The sequence below is a fragment of the Rutidosis leptorrhynchoides genome, chromosome 6 (assembly GCF_046630445.1).
Source record: "Rutidosis leptorrhynchoides isolate AG116_Rl617_1_P2 chromosome 6, CSIRO_AGI_Rlap_v1, whole genome shotgun sequence".
In the NCBI taxonomy this organism is placed as follows: domain Eukaryota; kingdom Viridiplantae; phylum Streptophyta; class Magnoliopsida; order Asterales; family Asteraceae; genus Rutidosis; species Rutidosis leptorrhynchoides.
In genome coordinates this window covers 97,659,498-97,666,567 of record NC_092338.1, presented here as the reverse complement: position 1 = coordinate 97,666,567, position 7,070 = coordinate 97,659,498, and the positions used below count along the sequence as shown (strand labels likewise).

The following is a 7,070-nucleotide window of genomic DNA, read 5'->3' as shown; positions in this document are numbered from 1 at the left end:
TTTGCAAAAATATAAAATAAAATAAAATAAAAACGTAAAAAAAAAACGCAAAAAAAAAAAAAACAAAAACGTAAAAAAAAAAAAAAAAAACGTAAAAAAAAAATTATTTTAAGTTTTATTACCTTTAGATTTTTAGACTCAGTCACAACTTTTAGTATTAAGTTTAGTTTTGCCTTAGTTATTTTCATTTTTAGATTTTTAGGCTTTGCCGTAAAATCCCTTAAGTGCTTATTCCTTAGACTAAGTTTTAGGTGCTTTAGAATTTTGCGACGCCATTTTTCGCGCTATTTTCTTATTTTTATTTTTCGACACGTTTACCTATGTATCAATTACAATTCCAATTAGCGATCTCCATTTGTAGCTTTAATTTTAAGATAGTGATCGTTATAAGGTTGGATTAACCGCGTGTTTACAAACCACTCTTCGTCTTTTTCATTTTTCGACACTTTTCGACGCGCACTCTTTTTCTCTCTTATTTCTCGCCATTCTAGTTTTTAGGACTTAGATTTTTTTTCTACTTCTTCTCTAAATTTCTTAAAATTACGAAAATTTATTTTAAGTGGTTAAATTGATAGACATCAAAATTTTCTGGTTCGTAGTAATAGTTGGATTTGTACGTGGACCGGGTTATTGGAGCCAAACAGTACTCAATTATATTGAGACCAAACGAATCATGCCCCTCTGCTGCATCTTTTGGCTATTCGAAACGTGGGCAAAATCAGAAAAGTCTATTGATTGGACAACTTATATAAGTTTTTCTATTTTTATAACTAATAGGATATCCTGTGAATGCACCGAGCAAAACGTTCACCACCTTTCATACGTTCACCACCTATAACTCGATCAAGACATCTAGCGAATATTGCCGCCGTTGATTTTTCTTTAGAATCATCATCAAGTAATCCAAGTACTCCAACTCATATTTCCGATAATCCATCTTTTGAACCCGATTTCACAACTAAGAACCCGGAAGATATTCAAGGACAATTCCAAGATCCTGAACCCCAAACCGTTAAATCAGAATCCTCTAGTGATTCGGATACAACAAATCCAATCATGGAAAATCTAGAACCTCTAAGTATGGAAGATCGAATGAGAGCTAAGCGCACTGGCCAAGGTCACGCCATTATTAAACCAGAAGTTAATGCTCCAGATTATGAAATTAAAGGACAAATTCTACACATGGTAACTAATCAGTGCCAATATAGTGGTACAGCGAATGAAGACCCGAGCGAACATCTTCGTACGTTTAATAGAATTTGTACGCTATTCAAAATCCGAGAAGTAGAAGACAAACAAATCTATCTCATGTTATTTCCCTGGACTTTAAAGGGAGAAGCCAAAGATTGGTTGGAATCGTTACCTGAAGGGGCGATTACTACATGGGATGATTTAGTTGAAAAATTTCTTAAACAATTCTTTCCAGCATCTAAAGCCGTAAGACTTCAAGGAGAAATTGTTACGTTCGCGCAAAAGCCAAATGAAACATTATATGAGGCATGGACAAGATTCGGAAGGATGTTGAGAGGATGTCCTCAACATGGTTTAGACACTTATCAAATAGTACAAATATTTTACCAAGGTGTCAATGTTGCTACACGAAAAGACATCGACATAACAGCTGGTGGTTCCATTATGAAGAAAACCGCAACCAAAGCTTACAAAATTATTGATAACACTGCTTCCCTCTCACATGAGTGGCACCAAGAAAAAGATATTTTTCGTTCATCTAAAGTGGCTAGAGCCGATTCTAGCCATGACTTTGATTCCGTTTCCGCAAAAATAGATGCTTTCGAAAGAAGAATGGAAAAGATGAATAAAGATATTCACGCAATACGAATCAGTTGTGAGCAATGTGGTGGACCACACTTATTGAAAGATTGTCACATTGAACCGACCATGGAACAACGAGAGAATGTTTCCTACATGAACCAAAGGCCGGGAAATAATTATCAAAATAATTATCAACCGCCAAAGCTAAACTTCAATCGAAATCAAAACATTCTTTACAATCCAAATGGACCAAACAACAACTCGTATAACCAACAAGATCCGAATAACCAACCAACTCAAAACAACACTTTCAATCAACAAAGACCTAGCTTGTATAAACCACCACAACAAACCGAAGAGAAAAAGCCAAATCTAGAAGAAATGATGGCAAAGCTAGTTGAATCTCAAACACAATTTATTACATCTCAAACCCAAACAAATGATAGGTTTGATCAGTCATTAAGAACTCAACAAGCTTCCATTTTGAATCTATAAAAACACGTAGGTACTCTTGCTAGCATGATAAGTGAGAGGGAACAAGGAAAGCTACCGAGTAATACTGAAGTAAATCCTCGAAATGAGAATGTTAATATGGTTTCAACAGACTCTGAAAAACCAGCTCCAGAAGATGGGAAGGTTTTAAATGTTAGTAACAATGAAGAAGTTACACCACCACCACCACCACCCAAGTATGTAAAGCCAGTGGTGGCACCATATAAACCACCCATCCCGTTTCCAAGAAAAGGAGTTGAGTATCAGCAAGTAATAAGTAATAAAGTTTGTGATACCTCTGGAAAGAAGAAGAAGAAGAATAAAAAAGTGCAAGAAACAAAAACAGTAGAAGTAAACCCGGTGAAGACAGTTCCACCAAATCCTCCACCTAGGGTAGGTGATCCGGGTGAATTTATTGTTCCTTGTCTACTTAGTGACTGTGTCATGTATGATGCACTAGCAGATTTAGGTTCAAGTGTGAGTGTTATGCCTCTTTTATTATATAAGAGATTAGGTGTAGGTGAGTTAACTCCAACGGATATGAGTGTTCGACTCTTTGATCAAACCATTAAGCACCCAGTTGGAATTGCTGACAACCTACCCATTCAAGTAGGCAATTTAACCTTTCTAGTCGAATTCATTATCATTGACATAGAAGAGGACCCAAACATTCCTCTAATTTTAGGTCGACCATTCTTAGCGTCCACCGGGGCGTTCTTTGATGTAAGAAACGGTAGAATGACACTTAGTAGTGGTGACAAATCAATCACCTTTATGATTCGAAAGTCTAAATCTCCACCAACCAAAACCGTTGAACCAATAAAAACGATTGGTAAGAACCATGTTGTTTTACCAACTCCAACGGTAGTGCTTAACAATAATAAAACGCCTAAGTGTGGGGAAGATGAAGTAACACCTAATGATGACATGATAACAAAGAACCCCGTTGTTGATACGAAATTAGATAATCCCGTTATTAATAGTTCAATGAAGAAACTTATTAAACGGATTCGCGATGCTAGAACCAAGGGGAAATTTAAGTTATGTAACCGATTAGTATCCAATCTGTCGCCTAAAGAAAAGGCGAAGCTAGTTGAAATTGTGGATATAACACATGAATCCGACCAATGGCTTAAAGAAAAAGTCACGGATATGCAAGTTGATTATGGACCAAGAGAAATTGACGATGAAGCTAATCACAATTTCGACACCACAGCTACCTAAGTGTGGGGAGATTCAAATGTTCTAAAAAGAAAATGCTGTCTAGAATTAGTTGTTCTGTTCTCGTGTAGTTCCGAGAATGGAATCCGATTGGTCTTTTCCGCTAGTGTAACTAGTTTTCTTCCCCCATTCTGAATTTTTTTTTGTTTTGTAGGTTTTATATTAAATTAATATGCTTTTTAAAATTTATGTTTTGTGTGTTTTTTTTAAAAACAAAAATGTACTTTATTTCATTAAGTTAAAAAAATGATTTCTAAAATTCGTCGTGAGTTGAAGATTAGGTCGTTGAACCGAAATTGCTTTACCCGAGGGCGGGACGAAAAATTTTGTTATCATTATTTTTAATTTTATTGATTTAAAGTATGCCAAAAAATACTATGTTTTATAAATTTTTGAACGTGGGGTTATATACCAAACTTCAAAAATATGTATATATGTTTGTATTTTATGTTATGTACAAAACAGGGTAAAACAGCGCACTTTCAAAGACTAGCATTAAGTTCAGCAAAAGCTAATAATTTTGACGACAATATCAAATGTGAAATAACAACAATATGTTTGCAAACTCGGTATTTTTAATCACTTTTCTACGCTAATCACCCTCATGAATTTATAATTGTAGTCTGATTTCATGCAAATGAGGGCATTGCATGATCTCAAGTGTGGGGAAGGGTTATAAATTCTCTCGGGTTTACACTTGGTTTATTTGCCAAATTTTGTAAAAATTTGAAAAAATTTCAACTAAACGAATTCAAAATCATGTTTATACATATTTATGAACGATGAAAACTAGGTGTTAATATCGAAATTATCGTTACCTCGAAAAGGACATAAATTGAGAAACAACCCAAAACGCTTAAATTCATTTAAAATGGAATTGAAGAGAATAAAAAGGCAAAGAAAGAAACTAAGTGTGGGGAGAATGTACCAAGTTATTTAATTAAAAAACTATATATCACATTTTTCTGTAAAGTTATTGCAGGTGCTTTTGTTTTGGACGATACTAATCAGTTTTACCCGATTTATTATAATACTTTTGAAAGAAAAGATGGATCTACACGATGAATCAATTCCATCATTAAAAGGAAGTAAAGTCTTCCGAAAAAGAAACGCGCTTCTTGATTTAGGTCATGAAGTTGTCGTCCAGACCAGCTGTAGGTTGACGAAAAATCTAGAAAAGTCATCACTAAAATCAGCAGGAAATCCACGGACCTCAGCATTAAACAGGGTCGCCAAGTGGTCAGATTTATCCTAACCATGAGAAGGATTTATCTCGTACAATGGGGGGCACCATGCAAATTAGCTGGATAAGACTAATGAATCAGATCCCCAAAAAGGATAATCTCCTTAAAGATTAAAAATCAGCTTTTAAGACTGATATTAGTCAATCCTTGAGATTGATCTTAAAGATTGAGAATTCAAACTCATGGAATTCAATGATATCTAAACTCGAGCTTGAACGAGAAAATATTTTGATCAAAACTACAAACTGATTTGTTTTCTGAAAACCCATTTTCAATGCGTTCATTACCATTGAACGTAAAATCCTAGGAATTCACCTGGAATTCATTAGGTCACCTGAACCAAATCGGGTGTCAACCGTAAGAACGGTGGTTGCTTAGCATGGTCGGAGACAGGACCTTGTGCCAGACCGAAAAATCATAGGATGATCTTTACTATTGCTCCTACCAAGGATAGTACTAGCATCCGACACGTAATTAGACCATGAACAAATGCATGTCATGAGACATTGCCTTAACAGTTTCTTGTTCATCGCTTTCCTTAACAACCGGACGGTAGTTTACCGAAAGGTAATATACGGAACAAGTAAACTGGATGTGTGCTATTCGATACCGGGATAGCAGTGGATTACACGAGCCTAAAAGTTTTAGCCAAAATATTGATCCACAAATATATTTTGCAACACCAATGATGGATCAAATCAGAAAACTTGTCTAGGGTAAAATCTAGCTTGAATTTTTAAAAGATCAAATGTTTTCATAAAGATCCAATTTCCTTAAAGGATCTAAATTTTTATAGTCATGTGGGACTGTAAACCGCCTTTCAAATGTGTACTTTGCTTTGGAAACCGAAAGTAAATCGGCTATTTGATTGCCAGTGTCGTTGACCTAAACCCGAGGCAACTTTAAAAGACACACCCACCTTTAACCACATCGTTACTACCATTGTTTATACCGCCGTATTGAAGTCACTGATGTACAAAGTGTGAAGAATAAAGAAGTGATTCAAGTGTTTTTCAAGACTATATTGCTTGAGGACAAGCAACGCTTAAGTGTGGGAATATTGATAAGGCTAAAAATGAACACATATTTCATTGCATTATCCCCCAAGAAAGACAAGATTTTAGTTGCAATTGTTCCATTTTCAAGTAATATTCGTTTGTATTAAATAAGTGCGAAGACAAAAGGCGAAAACGACGAATTGAAGACACAAAGGTCCAAAAAGCTCAAAAGTACAAGATACAATCAAAAAGGTTCAAATTATTGATGAAGAACGTCTAAAAATGACAAGAGTACAAGTTACAAAACGCAAAGTACACGATATAAAATTGTACGAAAGGACGTTCGAAAATCCGGAACCAGGACATGAGTCAACTCTCAACGCTCGACGCAACGGTGTAAAAATTATGAGTCAACTATGCACAAGAATAAAATATAATATTTAAATAATTCATAATAAGAATAATATTAAATAATAAAAAGTTGTTAATTGAGCATAGTTCAGGGGTCGTAAATGAAAATTTCAATTCTAATTTCGCCTATAAAAGGATATGTAATCGATACATCTTGGGGCGGATCAAAAAATCTATATATCCTTTTATCCCTCTTTCTACCGATCCAATATCAAATATCAATATCTATATCTAAAAATCTCTATCATAATGTTAATGTAATAAGATATAACAATAATCTTAATTTTAATTTTAAATTATGATAATAATAAGATTTATGATAGAGATCGTTTGAGTGTGTAAGTCGAAATTCTGTCCGTGTAACGCTACGCTATTTTTAATCATTGTAAGTTATGTTCAACCTTTTTACATTAATGTCTCGTAGCTAAGTTATTATTATGCTTATTTAAAACGAAGTAATCATGATGTTGGGCTAATTACTAAAATTGGGTAATTGTGCTTTGTACCATAATTGGGGTTTGGACAAAAGAACGACACTTGTGGAAATTAGACTATGGGCTATTAATGGGCTTTATATTTGTTTAACTAAATGATAGTTTGTTAATATTAATATAAAGATTTACAATTGGGCGTCCCTATAAATTACCATATACACTCAATCGGACACGATGGGCGGGGTATTTATATGTACGAATAATCGTTCATTTAACCGGACACGGGAATGGATTAATAGCCACTAGAATAATTAAAACAGGGGTGAAATTATGTACAGGGACACTTGGTATAATTGATAACAAAATATTAAAACCTTGGGTTACACTCAGTTGACATCCTGGTGTAATTATTAAACAAAGTATTAAAATCTTGTTACAGTTTAAGTCCCCAATTAGTGGAAAATTTAACTTCGGGTATAAGGATAATTTGACGAGGA

General features: G+C 34.5%; 1 non-coding gene across 1 annotated transcript; it reads right to left on the bottom strand.

Moving 5' to 3' along the window:
* Nucleotides 1-1,440: 1,440 nt before the first annotated feature.
* Nucleotides 1,441-1,547, bottom strand: LOC139856685 (small nucleolar RNA R71). Its single transcript, XR_011762150.1, has one exon. It is a non-coding gene; the product is annotated as a small nucleolar RNA R71 (small nucleolar RNA).
* Between the last annotated feature and the right edge of the window lie 5,523 nt (nt 1,548-7,070).